Here is a 22415-nt window from a genome sequence, read left to right as displayed (position 1 = left end):
GTCATAGCAAACACCCTCTTCCAACAACACAAGAGAAGACTCTACACATGGACATCACCAGATGGTCAACATTGAAATCAGATTGATTATATTCTTTGCAGCCAAAGATGGAGAAGCTCTATACAGTCAACAAATACAAGACTAGGAGCTGACTGTGGCTCAGATTATGAACTCCTTATTACCAAATTCCGACTTAAATTGAAGAAAGTAGGGAAAACTGCTAGACCATTCAGGTATGACCTAAATCAAATCCCTTATGATTATACAGTGGAAGTGAGAAATAGATTTAAGGGCCTAGATCTGATAGATAGAGTGCCTGATGAATTATGGAGTGAGGCTCGTGACATTGTACAGGAATCAGGAATCAAGACCATCCCCATGGAAAAGAAATGCAAAAAAGCAAAATGGCTGTCTCGGGAGGCCTTACAAATAACTGTGAAAAGAAGAGAAGCGAAAAGCAAATGAGAAAAGGAAAGATATAAGCATCTGAATGCAGAGTTCCAAAGAATAGCAAGAAGAGATAAGAAAGCCTTCTTCAGCGATCAGTGCAAAGAATAGAGGAAAAGAACAGAATGGGAAAGACTAGAGATCTCTTCAAGAAAATTAGAGATACCAAGGGAACATTTCATGCAAAGATGGGCCAGATAAAGGACAGACATGGTATGGCCCTAACAGAAGCAGAAGATATTAAGAAGAGGTGGCAAGAATACACAGAAGAACTGTACAAAAGAGATCTTCACGACCCAGATAATCACGATGGTGTGATCACTCACCTAGAGCCAGACATCCTGGAATGTGAAGTCAAGTGGGCCTTAGGATGCATCACTATGAAAAAAGCTAGTGGAGGTGATGGAATTCCAGTGGAGCTATTTCAAATCCTGAAAGATGATGCTGTGAAAGTGCTGCACTCAATATGCCAGCAAATTTGGAAAACTCAGCAGTGGCCACAGGACTGGAAAAGGTCAGTTTTCATTCCAATTCCAAAGAAAGGCAATGCCAAAGAATGCTCAAACTACCACACAATTGCACCCATCTCACATGCTAGTAAAGTAATGCTCAAAATTCTCCAAGCCAGGCTTCAGCAATATGTGAACTGTGAACTTCCAGATGTTCAAGCTGGTTTTAGAAAAGGCAGAGGAACCAGAGATCAAATTGCCAACATCTGCTGGATCATGGAAAAAGCAAGAGAGCTCCAGAAAAACATCTATTTCTGCTTTATTGACTATTCCAAAGCATTTGACTGTGTGGATCACAATAAACTGTGGAAAATTCTGAGAGAGATGGGAATACCAGACCACCTGACATGCCTCTTGAGAAATCTGTATGCAGGTCAGGAAGCAACAGTTAGAACTGGACATGGACCAACAGACTGGTTCCAAATTGGGAAAGGACTACGTCAAGGCTGTCTATTGTCACCCTGCTTATTTAACTTCTGTGCAGAGTACATCATGAGAAACTCTGGGCTGGAGGAAGCACAAGCTGGAATCAAGATCGCTGGGAGAAATATCAATAACCTCAGATATGCAGATGACACCACCCTTATAGCAGAAAGTGAAGAGGAACTAAAAGCCTCTTGATGAATGTGAAAGTGGAGAGTGAAAAAGCTGGCTTAAAGCTCAACATTCAGAAAATGAAGATCATGGCATCCGGTTGCATCACTTCATGGGAAATAGATGGGGAAACAGTGGAAACAGTGTCAGACTTTATTTTTGGGGGGTCCAAAATCACTGCAGATGGTGACTGCAGCCATGAAATTAAAAGATGCTTACTCCTTGGAAGAAAAGCTATGACCAACCTAGATAGCATATTCAAAAGCAGAGACATTACTTTGCCCACTAAGGTCCATCTAGTCAAGGCTATGGTTTTTCCTGTGGTCAAGTATGGCTGTGAGAGTTGGACTGTGAAGAAGACTGAGCACCGAAGACTTGATACTTTTGAACTGTGGTGTTGGAGAAGACTCTTGAGTCCCTTGAACTGCAAGGAGATCCAACCAGCCCATTCTGAAGGAGATCAGCCCTGGGATTTCTTTTGGAAGGAATGATGCTAAAGCTGAAACTCCAGTACTTTGGCCACCTCATGCGAAGAGTTGACTTATTGGAAAAGGCTCTGATGCTGGGAGGGATTGGGGGCAGGAGGAGAAGGGGCCGACAGAGGATGAGATGGCTGGATGGCATCACTGATTCGATGGACATGAGTCTGAGTGAACTCCGGGGGTTGGTGATGGACAGGGAGGCCTGGCGTACTGCGATTCATGGGGTCCAAAGAGTCGGACATGAATGAGTGACTGAACTGAACTGAAGCTTTTCCCCCTGCCCTGCCTTGCCTTTTCCATGGAAAACACAATGAAGATTTTAGATCATGCTTTCTGTATTCTATTCAGTGGAAGCAAATCACTAAATCCAGCATACCCTCAGGAAGATCTATAAATGTCCACCTTTTAGTTGAAGAAATATCAAAGAATTTATGGACATATATTAAAAATGCACCACAATTATTCATAAATATATTGGGGTAGGTATTTCAAGGCTATACACTTATCTGGTCTCTCCTTAAAGTTTTTCCTACAAATTATAGCATTCATCCATTTATCTTGCTTGAAACAATTGTTACTGTGATATTTTAATGGTGATTTTCTATTTTCCCCATCCCTTCTTATTACTTGAAATTCTTCTATAAGGATTTGTCCCTTCTATTTGTTTATTTATTTTTATCAATACGGACTCATGGATATTTCTTTTTTATTTGGTGTATAATCAATAGTATCACTATTTTGTAGTTTAAATTTTTCAGGCTTTGGCTATTGGGCGCCTCTGTCCTTTTGACATGCCTCATGTATTTTGTTTGTTTGTTTGTTTAAGTATTTCCTCACTTTTTGGGATTATACAATGCTCCAGGTTCATTTTGTATTTTTCCTGCCAACTCTGAAATCAAACGGTATTTGTTTACACATCAAGATCTTATCTCTGTTAGGTATGCTTGCTGCTTTTAGGCTGTCTGTATACAGAGCTAGGAAATTTGTGTGTGGGTTCTGAGTCAATTCAGTTATGTCTGACTCTTTGCAACCCCATGAGCTGTAGCCCACCAGGCTCCTCTGTCCATGGGTTTCTCCAGGCAAGAATACTGCGGTGGGTTGCCATGCCCTCCTCCAGGGGATCTTCCCAACCCAGGGATCAAACCCGCATCTCTTACTTCTTGTGCGTTGGCAAGCGGGTTCTTTACCACTAGCACCACCTGGAAATAAGTGTATATATACTAAGTCACGTGTACACAGTGTGCGTGTGTATCCTTCAAATACATTAATCTTTTTTTCCACAATGCCAAATCTGCCATTAATCCTATTCACTGAAATCTCATCACAGTGATTTGGTTCTTTTCTAAATTTCTAAGTATTTACTCAACTTTGTGAACACATGGAATTAAGTTGTAAAAACTGTTTGAATGTCTTTCTATGCTGATTATAGCATCTTTGTCAGTTCTGCATCTTTTTCTAATGATTGATTATCTTGTTTTATGTGTGTTGTGTTTTCCTGTTCTGTGCATGCCTGGTAATCTCTGATTGGATACCAGACCTTGTAAACTTTTCTTTGCTGGGTGTTAAGATATTTTCAGTATTCCTATAAACTATCTTGAGCTTTTCTCTCAGATGCAGTTAAGCTACTGGGAAACAATTTGATTCTTTTGAGCCTTGGTCTTACGATTTACTAAGTGGGTCAGAGCAGTGCTCCGTCTAGAGCTAATTATTCCCTTCTTCTGAGGCAACACCTTCCTGATTTATGCCCCTGAATTGTGAAAGTTTTGCAGTCTGGCTGGGGGAACAGTCACTGTTGCCAGGTCTGAAAGTTCCAGGCATTTTTTCCCCTGTAATCCTTCCTGATAGTTCTTTCCATGGCCTCAGGCAGTTTCCTTGCACACGTGGACTGAACAATGATGGGAACCCTTGATGCAGTCTCTGCGGCTCTTTCTCGGTGCAGCTTTCTCTTCTCCAGTCTTTCGTCCTTTGAGCTCTAGCTGCCGTGACCTCTTCATACTCTCAGCTACATCTCCTCAATTTAGGAAGACTGCTGGGTTCTGCCTTTTCCCCTTAGTTTCCCTTGTTTGTTTTTTGTTTGTCAGGGACTACTGTTCTTTGTTTTCTAATATCTAGTACCTTGAAAACTGTTGTTTGATGTATTTTGTATAGGTATTTTGTTGTTGTTAAGGCAGAAGAGTAAATCTTATCCTTTTAACAAAATTTTGACTGGAAGCAAAAGTCTAGATCAAAATTTTTTAAAGGAATAAAAGAAAAAACTGTCAGACTAGAATTCTGTATCTGGTGAAAATGTTCTTAAGAAATGAACATAAAATAGAATTTTTTACATGCGGGCCAAAGTAGATCAAGAAAAGTTAAGGGTATATATTGCAATTTCTATAGTAACCACTGAAAACTTAATACAAAAATGTGAGAGGAAGTTCTATAAGCTGAGGAGAATAAAGCCAGAAAGAAACTCAGATTTTCAGAAAGGAATAGTAATATTAGAAAAGTTAATATGTATATAAATATGAAGACTTTTCCTTATTTTAAAATATACATATATACAATATATGTACACATATGCATATATTTAAAGTACATATAACTATTTAAAGCAAACATTATAATACTGTTTTGAAGTTTATAATATATATGTGAATGTAATATATTACATATTAATATTACAACTATAGCCTAAAGGATGAGAGATTTCATCAGGCTTCTGATTACATAGTTAAACTATATTTTATGTAAAGTGATATTAATTACGGGCTTCCCTGTGGTTCAGCTGATAGAGAGTACACATGCAATGAGAGAGACCTGGGTTCGATCCCTGGGTTGGGACGATCCCCTGGAAGAAGGGCTACCTACTTCAGTATTCTGGCCTGGAGAATTCCATGGGCTATATAGTCCATGGGGTCACAGTCAGACACAACTGAATGACTTTCACTTTTTCAGACTGAGAAAATTTAAGGATGTATTTTGTAATCTCAGTTCAGTTCAGTTCAGTTCAGTCACTCAGTCGTGTCTGATTCTTTGCGACCCCATGGACCACAGCATGTCAGGCCTCCCTGTCCATCACCAACTCCTGGAGTTCACCCAAACCCATGTCCATTGAGTCAGTGATGCCATCCAGCCATCTCTGTTGTCCCCTTCTCCTCCTGCCTTCAATCTCTGTAATGACCACTAAATATTTAATGCAAAAAGGTATAACTAAAAAGCAGTGGATAAATAAGTTAAATTTTTAAAATTAAGATATTTCACTAAATAAAGCAAAAGGAAAAATGAAGAAACAAAAACCAGGTAGCACAAGTGGAAAGCAAAATAGTGAAATGATGGACTTAAGCTACATTAATAATTACATTTCATAACAAACATAAGAAGACACTTAAGAACACTCCAAGTAAAATGCAATGATGATGATCAAACTGAGATAAAGAAGCAAGACCCAACTGTATGCTATGTAAGAGGCACTGTAAGTGCAACTTAAACAACTGTCAAAATAGACTATAGTATACACAGGTGGCTATATATGACCCTCATGGTAACCACATACCAAAAGCCTAATACATATACCAAAAAAAGGAAGAGAAAGAATACAAGAACACTAAAGAAAGTAATGAAATTACAATAGAACAGAAGAAGAAAGGAGCAAAGAAAAACTACAGGACAACTAGAAAGCAGTGAACAAAATGCAATAAATACACCTATCAATAATGATGTTAAATGTAAATGGATTAAATGCTCCCATCAAAACACGTAGGATGGCCGAATACATTAAAAAAAGCAAACAAACAAGACTTATATGTCCATATTGCTAAAAAGAGACTCACTTAGGTTAAAAGAAGTATAGTATATACTTGCAATGAAATACCATTCAGTCATGAAAAAGAATGAAATCTTGCCATTTGCAACCGCATGGATGGAACTTCAGGGCATTAGGCTAAATGAAGTAAGTTCAGTTTCACTTATATATGCAACCTAAAAATCAAAATGAACAGAATAAAACAGAAACAGACTCATAGAGAACGAACTGATGATCGAAAGAAGGAAGAGGAGTCAGTGAATGAGGGAGATAGGTGAAGGGGATTAAGAGGTATGAGCTTCCAGTTATAAATTAGTGAGTCCGGAGGTGTAATGTACAGCATAGGGAGTGTATGTACATTACAGTAATACTGTAATGATGTGATAGATGATTACTAGACTTATTGTGGTGATCAATTTGTAATGTAGATAAATGTCAAATTGCCATGTTGTACAACTGAAACTGATATTTTGTATGTCAACTACATTTCAGTTTAAAAAATAGAAAGGAAAAACACTTATGTTTCTAAAAATTTATTTTGACATTTAACATGTGTTTCCTGCTATTCAACAAATGTGAAATATCTAAAACACAGAGTTGGAGATGATTAACCCCTTGATGGTATTTAATAAAATATGTACATCTAAAATTTTATTTTACATAGACCATAGATTTATACATAAAAAGCAAAACTAAAGCTTTTAGAAGAAAATATTAGCATATCTGTGACTTACCATTAGGCAGAGTTTTTGCGGGACAAGACACAGAAGAGCAATAACTATAAAAGAAGAAAAATATATGAATTGAACTTCATCATAATTAAAAACTGCTTGAGAAAATAAATAATACAGCCAGAGAATGGGAGAAAATATGCATGAAACATATATCTGATAATGAACTCATATTCAGAATACATAAAGAAGTCCTTCAACTCCATCATAAAAAAAACAACCCAGTAAAAACTGGGAAAAGATTTGAGCAGGCACTTCACCAAGGAAGATAGGCAAATGGTTAGTAAGCGTATGAAAAACCAAAATCTGGGTGTTCGTTATGCTGTTGCTACTGTAATACCTTTGTTTACATGATTGTGGACAGAACTAAGAAGCATTTTTTTTCCGTAAATCATGAGTTAATATTTGATATTTCTAGTTCAACTGTAAAATTATAGCATTTTTCCATACTTGATTTTATTTTATATGTGGATCTCTTTTACAGTGAAATCTGGTTTCCTAATTTGATGAATATAGTTGTTTATTTGCTTTATTCTAGAATTATATTAAAAAGTTTCAGAATTGCAGTATCTGTGTAATTACTGAGAATATATTAACCAAGTAGTTTAAATTTTCTTTTTTAGTTCCTTTTGTCTTTAGAATATATTTCACTAAGGATGTACAAAGTACTTGGTCGAAATCTACTTGAATCTCAGTTATTTTCTCCTTTGTTATATCAGTTTGATCTATAGCTAGATTAATCTGTTTCTGTTTAGTAATGCATGTCATAAGAATGATAGAATATCATCATTTTGCAATTCCCAGTGCAATAAGCTGATTCAAGTAAGGATTGTCATTGTGTGTTAAAACCTTTGGCTAAAACTTTGTCAAGGTCAAGGTATTCACATGGCCTCAAAATAACACCCCACACATGATATATTTGCAGTTACTACTTAACCAATTGATTAAACATAACACCACCAGTGATAGGACAACCTGGTATTGTGTTTCCTGAAGTGATGCAATAAAAAATACACAAAGTCACTTATGAAGTATTCTTGCCAGAATATTTAATGTGAATCTAATCATGAGGGTAATAATAAGACAAATCCAGAATGTGGGACATTCTACAAAATAACTGGTCTGGATGCTTAAAAAATGGCAATGTCATGGGAAGTTAAAAAAAAAAAAAAGGTAGCGAAAATTGTTCTAGATTAAAAGAGACCTTAGAAACATAATCAAATGCAAAACAAATCTTGTAGATTAAAAAAATACAAACTTCAAAACATTTTTTATGAAATTTGAATAGCAGTAATAATATGATGATGTAAAATTATTGTTAATTTTTCAAGTAAGGTGATGGTATTATGTTTAAGTAGAGGATATTCGTTTTTTAGGAACTTCATGCAGAAAATTTTTAAGTGTTTCAGTGTCTGTAGTTTACTATCAAATGACTTTACATACACACACACACACACAAACACACACACACACACACAGAAAGAACTAAAGCCAGGCAAAGCATTCAGTTCAGTTCAGTCGCTCAGTCGTGTCCAACTCTTTGCGACCCCATGAATCACAGCACTCCAGGCCTCCCTGTCCATCACCAACTCCTGGAGTTCACTCAGACTCACGTTCATCGAATCAGTGATGCCATCCAGCCATCTCATCCTCTGTCGTCCCCTTCTCCTCCTGCCCCCAATCCCTCCCAGCATCAGAGTCTTTTCCAATGAGTCAACTCTTCGCATGAGGTGGCCAAAGTACTGGCGTTTCAGCTTTAGCATCATTCCTTCCAAAGAAATCCCAGGGCTGATCTCCTTCAGAATGGACTGGTTGGATCTCCTTGCAGTCCAACGGACTCTCAAGAGTCTTCTCCAACGCCACAGTTCAAAAGCATCAATTCTTCGGCGCTCAGCCTTCTTCACAGTCCAACTCTCACATCCATACATGACCACAGGAAAAACCATATCCTTGACTAGACGGACCTTAGCGGGCAAAGTAATGTCTCTGCTTTTGAATATGCTATCTAGGTTGGTCATAACTTTTCTCCCAAGGAGTAAGCGTCTTTTAATTTCATGGCTGCAGTCACCATCTGCAGTGATTTTGGAGCCCCCCAAAATAAAGTCTGACACAGTTTCCACTGTTTCCCCATCTATTTCCCATGAAGTGATGGGACCAGATGCCATGATTTAACAACTGGTAAATACAGATGATCATATAGGGTGGTATAGGGGTGTTTATTTTGGTATTCTTTCAACTTTCTATGTGTTTGAAATTTTTTCCAAAAAAGAAAGGTATAATTCAGGACAGTTGGGGTAATCTGAGTTACTGTCACCAGGTGGTGCTGATGCTTTTCAAATAAAGCCAAATAAACAGGTCAATTAATTGAATATTTATTTTGAAAAAATTTGGATGGGAGGAATTACCAACTATAAATCCAGCTTTTAAATTTTGCCAGTATTCACTCTTGCTTGCTTTATTATGTCCTACATATATTGAAGAGTCTTAGCTATAAAATTTTTTTGTCCCACTGTCTGCCTCTCTTCTGCCCTTTTCTGTTACTTCTCACAAGGGCTACTGTAATGATTCCCTATGCCAAAAGCTGCTTTGATCCACACTGCTGACACAATGGCCTTCCTGCAGCATTTCTCTCCCCTTCATCAGCTCCCCATTTCCTTCCAAGTAATTTCCACTCCTTAGCAAAGTGTTCAAGGTTGATACCAGTCTGCTTCCCCAGTGTACCTCCCATTAAATTTGTCTTGTATTAACTCTACTCATGAGACACCTTGATTGCTGTCTTTTTTTCCAAATGAATTTTAGATACTTTGCTGCCCTTTAGTGTTTCGCTTCCTATGTCTCCGTATCCAAGGTGCCCTTCTGCCCAACACGCCCAACACTAAACCAAATCTGACCTTATTTTCATTAGAGCTAGATTAAATGTAATTTTCTTTACGTAATCTTCCCAAGGAACCCACGCAGAAATCTTCCCACAGCACTAATTTTCTTAATGACTTGTCACATTTTGTATTATGTAATAACTATGTGTGAATACTAAATTACAAACACTTTCAAGGAAGCAGTTTGTCTTTATAGCCTCCGCGTTGTGTTTAGTTCTATGTGGCATTCACTCAAAGTCAGTGGAATTGAATTTCAGGATTATTCAAAGCTAGTTTACAGAAGTAGTGAAAGTGCTGACTAATCACCACCAATTGCCAGGCTTACTCTGGTTTTTCATTTCACAGATATGCAATGAAGGGCCACTATAGTGAGAAACCAACCTGGATGAAGGATGTCCATGGCTTGTCAACTACACTAACCACTAACCAAAAAATTAACAAATTTGAAGGAAAATTTCCACCCAATTTGACATCTTATGTGAAAACTCTTAAACCTTCTTATGTCATTTGATGTATATTTCATTCCTAGGTAAGAACATGATAAGAATGTTCAAAGATTTGTTTGAAGAATATTTGGAAGGACATATTTATAAAAGATAAAAATTGGAAATAGCCTAACTAGTCAACAATACAGAGGTAGTTAAACAAGTTCATACAATTAATTTCTGTGGAGACTTCAATATTTAATGAACTGAGACTTCTTAGAGAATAATATTTAGGAACATAGAGGCGTCTGATGTATGAAGTGGAAAAAAATTACAGAATAGTATTGATGTCATAATACCTTTTAACAGAAGGAAAAAATACATATGTTTAGAAAAACTAAACATGATGGCAGAGATATTTGTAGGTTTGGGGATTATTTTTAATTTTGTTACTTTTTGAGTTTTAATGATGAGCAGCTATTATTAAGAAAAAATAACAAAATTTATTTTTAGAAAATAATTATATCAGAATTATTCTATTCTATACATAAAATTCAGTATACATACAGTATTCAGAATACATATTATATACATCAAATTCAGTACGACAGGAAGGAATTTCAGTCTCTAATACTAGGCAATAGGCCTCACACAGAACCAGCGGATTGGAAGGGTCAAATGATGACTGAAGGGAAGACAGTATTAGAGAAAAGGTGAGGAACCCAAAGAGGGTTAAGAAGTATGGTTACCGTGCTTAGGAACAGAGGGACACAGGAGTACAAGTAGAACCAAAGAAATCAAGCAGATACCAAGATTTAATGTAGTAGGAAGATAACTGCGCTTAGAAATCTGGTAACAATATTTAGTACTTTTAAAATGTGTGTATGTATTTATATGTTTTGGTCCCCCCATGGCTTATGGGATCTTAGTTCCCCGACTTGGGATTGAACCCATGCCCCCTGCAATGGAAGCATGAAATCTTAACCACTGGACCTCCAGGGGAGTCCCTAGATTCACCTAAGGAACTTTTAAAAGATGAGACTGTAACCATAACCAGTTTCATCCCAGAACACAGTCCCCAGCAGATGTGGGAATAGGTAGGGAGCCAGGCAAAATTAATTTCTTTTCAAACTTCTCAAGCAAATTCTTTAAAAAAAAAAAAAAGAATTTATCTGTGCTAGGTCTTCTTTGCTGTGCTCAGGCTTTTTCCAGCTGTGGTGAGAAACGGGGACCGCTCTCTAGTTGCGGTGCACGGGCTTCCTATAGCGGCGGCTCCTCCCGTCTCGGAGCATGCGCTCCAGGCACATGGCTTCGGCAGTCGTGACACGCATTCTTCAGTAGCTGTGGCTCATGGGCTCTAGAGCACAGGCTCAGTGGCAATGGCACGCAGGCTTAGCTGCTCTGTGGCACGTGGGATCTTCCTGGACCAGGGACCAAACCCGTGTCCCTCCATTGGCAGGTGGATTTTTACCCACTGAGCCACCAGGGACGTCCTTCTCAGGTAATTCTAATGTGCATATATGGTTCAGAGTCACTGTTTTAGATGAGTGCTGTTATCTCAGCTAAAGCAGTTAGGCCACACTAGGCAAAAGATGCTGGTGGTTACACTGAAGCGGCACTTTGATTGTAGTTGACATTGGCAACTGGGGAATAAGAGTGGTAGAGGGGCCTCACAGCAGGCAGCATCCCCAGTGGCTGAGTGCCATCCAAGCCATGCCGCCACTTGTCTGCAGTACACAGTGATTCGGGCAGTAGTGCTAAGTCTCTTCAGTTGTGTCCAGGTTTTTTGCTACGCCATGGATTGTAGTCCACCAGGCTCCTCTGTCCATGGGATTCTCTAGGCAAGAATACTGGAATGGGTTACTGTGCCCTTCTCCAGGGGATTTTCTGGACCCAGCGATTGAATCAGTCTCTTATGTCCCCTGCATTGGCAGGCAGGTTCTTTACCACTAGCGCCACCTAGGAAGCCATTGGACAGTAGCAGCTGTAGATACTTTGTAAACAGCAGGCTGCCAACCACACAAGAAGGCAGTTACTCTATTCTTATTTTAAATTAAAAAAAAAAAAAATGCTCGACTTTATCACCAGAATGTCGTTTTTGAATATACAAATTCAAATGGCCTTATGAGCTTTGTGAAAGGCTCCCAGATAAGCTAAATGGTGGGAACATGTGGAGGGTACCAATTGTCTTGACTGGTTCCAGTGGGGCAGTTCACAGGTCTGGGAAACTATTTATGTAAAGGATCAGGAATGTGGTATGGGAGAAGCACACTTCACGATCAGGTTGCAAGAAGCATCAATCACCTGAGAAAGTTTGTCCATCAGCTGTTGCCTGTGGAAAGAGGAGTGGGTGGAGGGGAGGCAAGCAGGTTTCCGTTGGGACATCACAAGCTGCCTTTTCCACAGTGGGGTCTAACTGCAACTTTGTACAACCCGGAGATGGGAAGCTTCCAGTTTCTTCAGTGGATGATCAACATTCAAGACAGCTACACACAATAATTGCTATTGCTAAGTCACTTCAGTCGTGTCTGACTCTGTGCGACCCCATAGATGGCAGCCCACCAGGCTCCCCCATCCCTGGGATTCTCCAGGCAAGAACACTGGAGTGCGTTGCCATTTCCTTCTCCAATGCATGAAAGGGAAAGGTGAAAGTGAAGTCGCTAAGTGTCCGACTTAGCGACCCCATGGACTGCAGCCTACCAGGCTCCTCCATCCATGGGATTTTCCAGGCACACAATAATGCTGAAGTATTATTCAGAGGACCAGAATAATTTGTTTTTATTACTCAAAATAGTCTCTCCTTCCTAGGAAGGGAAACTGGAGATAATATGCTCAGTTGCTCAGTCATATCCAACTCTTTGCGACCTCATGGACTGTAGCTCGCCAGGCTCCTCTGTTCATGGGGTTTCCCAAGCAAGAATACTGGAGTGGGTTGCTATGTCCTTCTCCAGGGGTGATAATAAGTGAACATTTATTAAAATGTCAGCGTGTCAAGTGCTATACACTTTAGCATTTCATTTACACTTGAAGAAGGCATGGAAATCATGCCCAAACTCACAAAACTGGTCAGAGTGATGAGAGTAAAATTAAAACCCTCTGGCTGATTCATGTCTATGCATGGCAAAAGCTACCACAATATTGTAAAGTAATGATCCTCCAATTAAAATAAATAAATAAAATTTTAAAAACCCATCTGGCTCCAGATTGTGCTAGCCCTCCTGGGAGACTGAGCAAGAGTTTAGAAGGCTGATCAGGAGACAGAGAAAAGCGAGAGGAATGCATCTGATGGAAATGTCATGAAGGCCATAAGAATATTTGCACTACACACATCTCATAAGGCGGTGGATCTCTCTGGTAACCAGAATGATTTAGGTTGTCAAATACAGTGTCTCTGTGTTTTGTTACAGAGTGCTATATAATCCTTATTTCTTTTCTTCCTTAACTTGCTAAAGTCTCACAGAGAAGTAAACAAATTTTAAGTTTATACTTAAGAACTCAGTGGACTTTTACAAACGTATACACATCATATTGCCATCGCCTAGATGAAGTTATACATTATCAGCAGTGCGATAGCTTCCTTCTTGTTCCCCTAGTCAAAGCCCCACTTCATCCTCAGCCTCCATCCCAACCACTATTCTGAACGTATGGATTTGTTTTGCTTATTCTAGAGCATCATGTAAATGGACTAGACAGTATGGATCCTTTGGTATTTGATGTCTTTCACCCTACGCTAGCCTGTGGAATTCATTCGTGTTACTGTATGTAATTCTTAATACAAACCACATGGTCCAAGAAGATACCTATTCTAGCCACAATCCCAGCCTCCAAGCAGTCAGACTACTCGTATTTGATTAGACTTGCTTATTTTTAGTTATAGTGCTGTTCCAAGGACACTCCCTGTACACCCAGATTGGACCTCATATATATCTCATATCGACATCAACTAGATATATAGGCATGATTTCTTAGGATGGGCGGTATCTACAGAGGTTTTAGATACCCATTATGTGCTTGTCCTTATTGTTATCACTCTCAATAGTAATTTTTTTTCCGTTCAAGTTACTGCCTTTTAGCTACCATAGCTCTCTCTTTAAAAAGAAAAAAAAAAAGAGCTTTGGGTTTTCTGTGTTGTTAATGCATTGTTATCTCTCAGTATAAACAATTTCTTTCAAGAAGGGGGTTTTTACTAAATATTGTGTTTTTCTAATGCAAAGAATTTCTACGGCTTGTAGGGAAGTCTTGTAATGGTGATAAATGGTTCCTAGGCTGTTGTGTGTATGACTCCAAGGTGTAGAGAGGTGGAGCTGTTTACCTTCTTTATTGTCCCTTGCTCACATCTGGATCATCGCTCCCACTGCTCTCCATTCCTTCTCCCAGTATTGGACACTGAAGCCTAACCCTCCCCACAAAAAGATGGAAGGAGGGCCAGTTTTCAGTGACTCACAGGCACATCCTCCTCTGCAATCCTTCCTCATTAAAAAAAATATATTTCCTGACCATTACCCATTTCATTGACAATTGAATTCTTTACAAGAGCCAGCAGTAGTATTATTCACCTACTACCTTGAAACTCCAATACTTTGGCCACCTGATGCAAAGAACTGACTCACTGGAAAAGACCCTGATGCTGGGAAGGATTGGGGTTGGGAGGAGAAGGGGACGACAGAGAGTGAGATGGCTGGATGGCATCACTGACTCAATGGACATGAGTCTGGGTGAACTCTGGGAGCTGGTGATGGACAGGGAGGCCTGGCGTGCTGTGGTTCATGGGGTCGCAAAGAGTCGGACACGACTGAGCAACTGAACTGAACTGAACCCTTTCCCTCCTCTCTTACTTTGTTTTCCTCTCTCTCTCCACTCTTTCTTTTTGTTGTTATGTCAGGGAAAAAATTCAGAAGTTGTAATCTTGACATGACATTTTTCAGAAACTTCCAAGCCTGATGTTATTGGAGGGGAAAAATAGAAAGACCTAAAGAGAACATTAAAAAAACTGTTTTTGTCTAGAATTTTTGTTTATAACCGCCCCCACCCTCTCCCCGAATCCAATTACACAGTTCTAGGTCAGGAGCAATCGCTGTCTTACCCTTGTTTACTTTTTTTCATTTCTACAACCAGCGCTTCTTCTTTTCTTTGGCACTTGTTATTATGAAGAACTTGTTATTACTTGCTTGTTTGGTTGGTTGATTTTAACCAGTTCATGGGACTTGGTGCATTTGTTACAATCAGTGGAGAAAGGTAAAAGCATGAATGCTTTGAATACTTTAGTCAAGTTTGGGTGATGATGGTCTATTGTGCTTTTGTTTCCACTTTGAAAACATATTTCTCAAGAGTCACCCATTCCCCTTACACATGCCTACATACAGTATTTGAACTAAAGGATTGACAAAGAAAACATAATTGAGTACATGGGCAGAAGTGGTATGCATTCCTTTTTAATTATTTTATGCAAGTAATTTATTTGTATTCAGCAAAAAATCAAAAGCAAAAACAAAACTTTTTATTTTTCCCTTTCCTAATGTAATATATATTTATTGTAGAAATTTAGAAAATACAGATCAATGAAATTAAAAATAAAAATTCATTTCTGATTCTATTATAGAGAAAAGCATTATTGCCATATAGGGCTATAACATATCCTTTCATAATTTTTATGTGTACTATATATACCATTTTGTTTCTCCTTTCCTTTCTGACATGCATGCACAAAAAATGGTTTTAATTTTTTAAAATATTTAATGTATTGAGAATATACTTCCATGCTATTACCCATTAGTTTTCAACATCATTCTTTAATAGAAGTCTAATAGTCCACTGGGTGAACAGATCATAATTTATGTAACTAATTTCCTACTGTTAAATACTTATATTCTTTCACTAGAAAGCAGCATATAATAAGCATAAAAGCATAAAAGACCCTTCACTTCTAGCATGTGTGCATCTGTTTGTCTTTTATTCCCTAGGTTTCATTCCAGGATCTAGTTCTGCAGTAAGACAGCCATTTAACTTGTAGAACAATAGAATGTTACCACTGGTTCGTTATACCCTTCATTCATTTATTTTACAAATACTTACTGACTGCCTACTTTGTGCCAGGATCTGTGCAGTATACTCAGGATAATGATGACAAAGGTATAAGTAATCGTTAATCTGAGGAAGTATAGTTTTATGTGAGAGAAACACAATAAATAATCATAAAGACTTTGGACACGTGCCATTAGAAGAAGTACACTCATCCAAGGGGGCTTGTAAGAGACAACTATTCTAGATTTTGAGGAAGGGTAGTTAAGGGGAAATGTTCACATTGCATGAGAATTTCCTGTGCCATGTATTCTCATGGTGAGTAAAGACTTCAGATGTCATTTAGCTCAAACCTCTTTTGCTGCTGCAATTTTCCATGTCAGCTGGTGATGCGATACACAGGGCTCTGCAGTATGATCAGTGGAGTTCGACTGCCTGAATGTGAGTCCTGGCTCTACTTACTTAGGGTCTGCACATATGATTTCAGGCATATAGTATATGATACTCAACCTACAGTGGTTTGACTTAAGATTTTTTCACTTTGACTGAAAACTGATGCAAAAGTAACAGGCATTCAGTGGAAGCTGGACTTTGAATTTTGATCTTTTCCCAGACTAGCAATATGTGCTATGATACTCCTTCATGATGCTGGGCAGTGGCAGTGAGTCTCAGCTCCCAGTCAATGAAGTCAGAAGGGTAAACAACCGATACGCTATGTGTCCTATGTTTGAACACGTTTAAGGTAGGCTAGGCTAAGCTGTGATGTTCAATTGGTTAAGTGTATAAAGTATTTTCAACTTATGATGTTTCCAGCTTATGATGGGTTTATTGGAATGTTACCCCACCATAAGTGGAGGAGCCTATATGCATATAATTCATGTACACTCAATTCATGCAATGGTCATGTTAATAGGAAACTCACTGTCCACCAAAGCTTTTGATTGTTAGAAAGTTATTCTTCATTATAGGCTGAAATTGGGCTCCTTTAGCTTTTACCTGGAAGATATTTCCACCTTAAAAATTGGAGAAATTTCAGGGAGGCAACTGTTGGTTCAGTTTAATGAAGTCATTTGCAACATTTAGAGCTTTCTAACAGAAATGGACAGCTAAGGAGGGGTGATTTTCACAAGTTACAATAACCACACAGCCTCTTGATTGCAGAGAGTTCCCTGGATAAAATCCAGAATAGCAGACTTCATAGCTTATCTGTACTACAAGTGGACTCTGAAATGCATTTTGAAAGCACGTGAACACAGGCCCATTAAACTTTGATTTTGTACTATAGGGACACTTATTGGCAAACCCAACGTGATACAGATTTGCGTAAGAACATGAGCACACTATCTTGCACTGAATTTTGCAAAGGAATTAATATTCCCCCAACACTCAGATTAAACTCGGCTCTACAAGAGAAAATGGGATCATTTTCCTTTGTTACTATTGAATCAGTTAGTACTTGTGATGAAATTTAGATTATGACATTGGCAATCAAAACCAGCCCTCGACCCCAGGACTCCTGCAATGAAGAGATATTAGAAACAAAAGAAACCACGCTGCATTTTGTTAAGCTGGTTTCCAAGGTTTAACTGAACTAAATATGCTTTTGACTGAGAGAGATTCTCACCATAGATTTCCTAGTGTGAAAGGTTTATGGCAAATTTTAGGCTAATGGAAACAAGTATGCTTTGCAACAGAGTTTATCAGTTTTGAATTGATTTACAATTCTTAAGGGCCTCAGAAAAGAATGACCACTCCATGAGGCACCTTGGGGAAGATAACAGGGGTAGTCAGCAGAGGCCTAAGGTAAATCAAGACTGTGAATGGAGACTTGCAGGCCACTGCTGCTGCTGCAGTGGCCATTCAGTAACACAGAGGGGCTTGCCTTCCCCTCCTGTGTAGCATTGTCATCTCCTTCAATACATAATCTGAGTTATGTAACTGAACAGCTTATTCTTTGAAGATATGACTCAAGTTGGATTATTTCTAGGGTCAAACTACTATAATTCCTAGCAATTGCATAAAGATTTACATTTGAACATTGGAAGTAGAACAGTATATAGAAAGGGCTGCCCTTGTGGCTCAATTGGTAAAGAATCTGCCTGCAATGCGGGAGACCTGGGTACGATCCCTGGGTGAGGAAGATCCCCTGGAGGTGGGCATGGCAACCCACTCCAGAATTCTTGCCTGGGGAATCCCTATGGACAGAGGAGCCTGGTGGGCTACAGTCCATGGGATTGCAAAGAGTCGGACATGACTGAGTGACTAAGCACACAGTTAGTGTAGAAAAAACATAATATACTGCTTTTTTCCTTTAAAAAAAAAGTAGGTCCTCAAATTTTAGGTGAATTTACCAACTTAGAAGGGGTAATTTCTTTTGGTCATTTGAATTCAAAACTACTGCCTTATCTTGCTCTTGCTTTTATTTCTCAGTTATTTTCAGCATCATCTATTCAAGCCAACCAGGCTCAAATCTGAATCTCAAAACAGTATTGTCTCATAACTGAATCTTAAAGGATCCTCAGTCTAATCACCTGTATGCTACTTAAAGCTTTTATTTAATTTGTGATTCCCCAAGTATTTGAGTACCTACTCAGTACCAGGCACTGTACTCATTCTACTGAGTAGTACTCATTCTAATCATTTCTGCCCAATATGAAGCACCTCTGGAAAGGAAGGAGATAGGCAGCCATGAAGTTAAAAGGCTCTTGCTCCTTGGGCAAAAAGCTATGATAAACCTGGACAGTATATTAAAAAGCAGAGACATTACTTTGCCAAAAAAGGTCTGTCTAGTCAAAGCTATGGTATTTGCAGTTGTTATGTATGGATGTGAAAGTTGGACCATAAAGAAGGCTGAGCATCAAAGAACTGATGGTTTCAAACTGTGGTGTTGGAGAAAACTCTTGATAGTCCCCTTGAACTACAAGGAGATCAAACCAGTCAATTCTAAAGGAAATCAACCCTGAATATCCATTAGGAAGACTGATGCTGAAGCTGAAGCTCCGATACTTTGGCCACCTGATGTAAAGAGCCGACTCATTGGAAAAGACCCTGATTCTGGGAAAGATAGAAGGCAGGAGGAAAAGGGGAAGACAGAAGATGAGATAGTTGGATGGCATCACCAACTCAACGGACATGAGTTTCAGCAAGCTCCGGGAGATGGTGAAGGACTGAGAAGCCTGGCATGCTGCAGTCCATGGGGTCTCAAAGAGTCGGACACGACTGAGCGGCTAAACAACAACACATTCATAGCAAGGCACAGCCTGCACTAGTGGAAGAGACATCTAAGAACATTTTAATATGATGGAGTGAGTGCTTTGCAGAGGTCATGTTGAGGACTGGGGAAAAGAGAGGAAGGGTGTCTAGCCCAGAGGAGGCTCCAGGAAGGGGAGTTGGGCCTGCTTTCTAGAATAAGGAACACTAGAACTGCATGCTGAAGGGTGAGCAGGAGTGATCCAGGTGACTGGCAAGTGTGTGTCCCAGGCAGGGAAACTGGAAGGGCAAAAATGCAGAAAGTCCATGTGTATCTCTATGAATCTTGGTCTTCTCATCTGTAAGTGTTTACTTTATAGGAGCATTGTAAGGTATAAATGAGAAAATGTTTATAACAAACATACAAAGTGCTCACGAAATTATTATTGTTATTATTCTCATCATCATTATTGTTATTACAACTGCTGTAATATATCAGTATAGAGATATATATATAGTAAGCCATATAGCAACAAGATGACCTCCCCAGGCCCCACATTCTGGCCGGATAAATATCCTAACATATCTATAGTTGGAGTGTTCCAATCTGAAACAATCTCAGAGCCTAAAGTTACTAGATACCTCAAGTTATAACATCTCCCCTTGCTTGCTGACATTCCATGTTTACTAAGAACCATGTTGGGTTGCCTTCCCTTAGATCCCAGTCACATGGCCGGGATCTAATAGATGGGGAATAGATGGGGAAACAATGGGAACAGTGAGAGACTTTATATTCTTGGGCTCCAAAATCATTGCAGATGGTGACTGCAGCCATGAAATTAAAAGACTCTTGCTCCTTGGAAGAAAAGCTATGACAAACCTAGACAGCATATCAAAAAGCAGAGACATAACTTTGCCAACAAAGGTCCATCTAGTCAAAGCTATGGATTTTCCAGTAGTCATGTATGGATGTGAGAATTGGGCCACAAAGAAAGCTGAGTGCTGAAGAATTGATGCTTTGGGACTGTGGTGTTGGAAAAGACTTTTGAGAGTCCCTTGGACTGCTAGGAGATCACACCAATCAATCCTAAAGGAACTGAGTCCTGAATACTCACTGGAAGGACTGATGCTAAAGCTGAAGTTCCAATACTTTGGTCATCTGATGCAAAGAACTGACTCATTGGAAAAGACCCTGATGCTGGGCAAGACTGAAGGCAGGAGAAGGGTATGACAGAAGATGAGATGTTTGGATGGCATCACTGACTCGATGAACATGAGTTTGAGCAAGCTCTGGGATCTGCCAGGAGTTGCCGGCCAGTGGCCCAGAGGCTGGGGACTCCTAGTGTAAGACATCCAAGATTGGTTTCCCTATATACAAAATATACTTTTAGCACCCTATATACAAAATATACTTATTAGATGAATAATGGAAACAGCAGATCCTATACACTGGGAGATAAAAATTAAAGAATGTAAGCATGGGATGGAGAAAGCAAATGGAGAAATACTTAATGGGGTAGATGAAATATTGTTCTGACTTCCCCTGGATTTTGCTTGTCCATGCCCTCCTGCTGAGATAGATATGCTTTTGCAAGGCACAACTGGACATGAGTAAACAGGAAGGGGGTTATCCATATCACAGCACTCCACATCATAGTTCAAGAAAATGCTAATGAAGAAAATTCTGTGAGTGTATGGAATCAGCACCCAAATTACTTTCAGAATTTAGAAGAATCAGAGTAGGAGGACTTCTCGGGTGGTTCATTGATTAAGACTTCACATTCCAGTATGGGAGGTGTGGGTTCCATCCCTGACTGGGGAGCTAAGATATCCCACATGCCTCAGGACCAAAAAGCCAAAACATAAAACAGAAGCAATATTGTAAGAAATTCAGTGAAGACTTTAAAAAGTGGTCCACTCAAAAAAACAAACAAAAAAAAGAATCAGGGTTAGTACAGCACCAAGCACTTAATCCAATGAAACAGAAAAGCACTAATGGGGATGATCTTCAAGCATTAGGAAAACAACCCCCGGGCTCCCGCTGACAGGACACTTTCCCAAAGTACTATTAGTTATAATGCATTATCAGCTAATTGCAGGCAATGGACACCCTTTCTATCTTAACTAGAGTGCAACAGCCTTTTAGTTAGTGGGGCTTGCTCAGTCTTTGAAATTGTTTTAATCATTAGTGAACTAGTTAAACAATAACATTAGGAGATAAAAATAATCAGCAGTGTCACTTGGGAACAAGTCTAAAGTAGAATTGGTGGCCAGAGGCTCTGGGTACAGACATTCCTGATTGTGCAGACTGATGGCTGAAAATTCGTCAGAGAGAGCCTCATCCTGGCCTCAGGGTTACACAATATCGTGAGATCATTGTTGCAGGCTGATTTCTGCTACAGTGTGACAGGTGTGTGAGACAGGAAAAGTGCTACCAAGGCATTTCTAGTCCGCTCTCAATCATTCAGAAATTGATGATGCAGTTAGCAGATTTTTGAAACTCGTGTTCCTTTCAATGCTCTCTTTTTTGGGTCCATTTCACTGATTGTTAATGGCTCCACCTGGGGAGGTCTGGCAATGATGCTGAAACTCAGTCAAGCCTCCTTGACTGTTCTGGAAAAAGGTTTTGAGTGTCAGCTCAGACACTGTGAAGAGAAGTTCAATTTGTGCTTCAGAATTATCTCTGGATTTTATTGATTGGCATATTCCTCTTCTACTGCAAGTCACTCATAGTTAACAGAATAAACAAGGCTTAATTTATTTGGTTTTGATTCATGTTTTGATGACTGGCCAGATGTAGAAAAAGATGGAAAAAAAAATCTCCAAGTAACCTAAGACAATAAGATGACATTGCCTTTTGTTTTATCCAGCTTTTACAAAACACTAAATTTACTTTTTATAAACTTTATACATTAAAATTCACTCTATTTGATATATAATTCTATGTTAAGACAAATATATATTTCAATAAACCACCATTGCAATCATAATAATTTGTATGATTCCTTCAACCTGAAAAAAATGCTTAGAAAATGCCTTTAGAATTTCTTTTACAATAGTAACAAAAATTCCTTGTTTTTTCCTTCATCTGAAAATGTCTTTTCTTTCCCTTCATCCTGAAGGATATTTTCCCTATGTATACCACATTTCTTTTGGTCCTTCTAGTTGTTGTTTTCCAAATTTGGCACTTTTTCTCCATTTGCAGCTAATTGTTTTGGCTAGTGTGAAGTAGGCATCTATTTTTTCTAACTTGTTAGTATATATTCGGGCTTCCCAGGTGGCACTAGTGGTAAAGAACTCTCCTTCCAATGAAGGAGATTAAAGAGACGTGGGTTCAATCTCTGGGTTGGGAAGATCCCC

The 22415-nt window shown here is 39.0% G+C and overlaps 1 pseudogene; it reads right to left on the bottom strand.

Moving 5' to 3' along the window:
* LOC114112083 (PDZ and LIM domain protein 7-like) overlaps window positions 1–11155 on the bottom strand; it is a 29576-nt pseudogene extending 18421 nt beyond the window's left edge.
* Window positions 11156–22415: the final 11260 nt, after the last annotated feature.

This window comes from Ovis aries, chromosome 1 (genome assembly GCF_016772045.2).
Source record: "Ovis aries strain OAR_USU_Benz2616 breed Rambouillet chromosome 1, ARS-UI_Ramb_v3.0, whole genome shotgun sequence".
Classification (NCBI taxonomy): domain Eukaryota; kingdom Metazoa; phylum Chordata; class Mammalia; order Artiodactyla; family Bovidae; genus Ovis; species Ovis aries.
The sequence above is the reverse complement of the archived record's forward strand: the minus strand, read 5'-3'. Positions and strand labels throughout refer to the sequence as shown.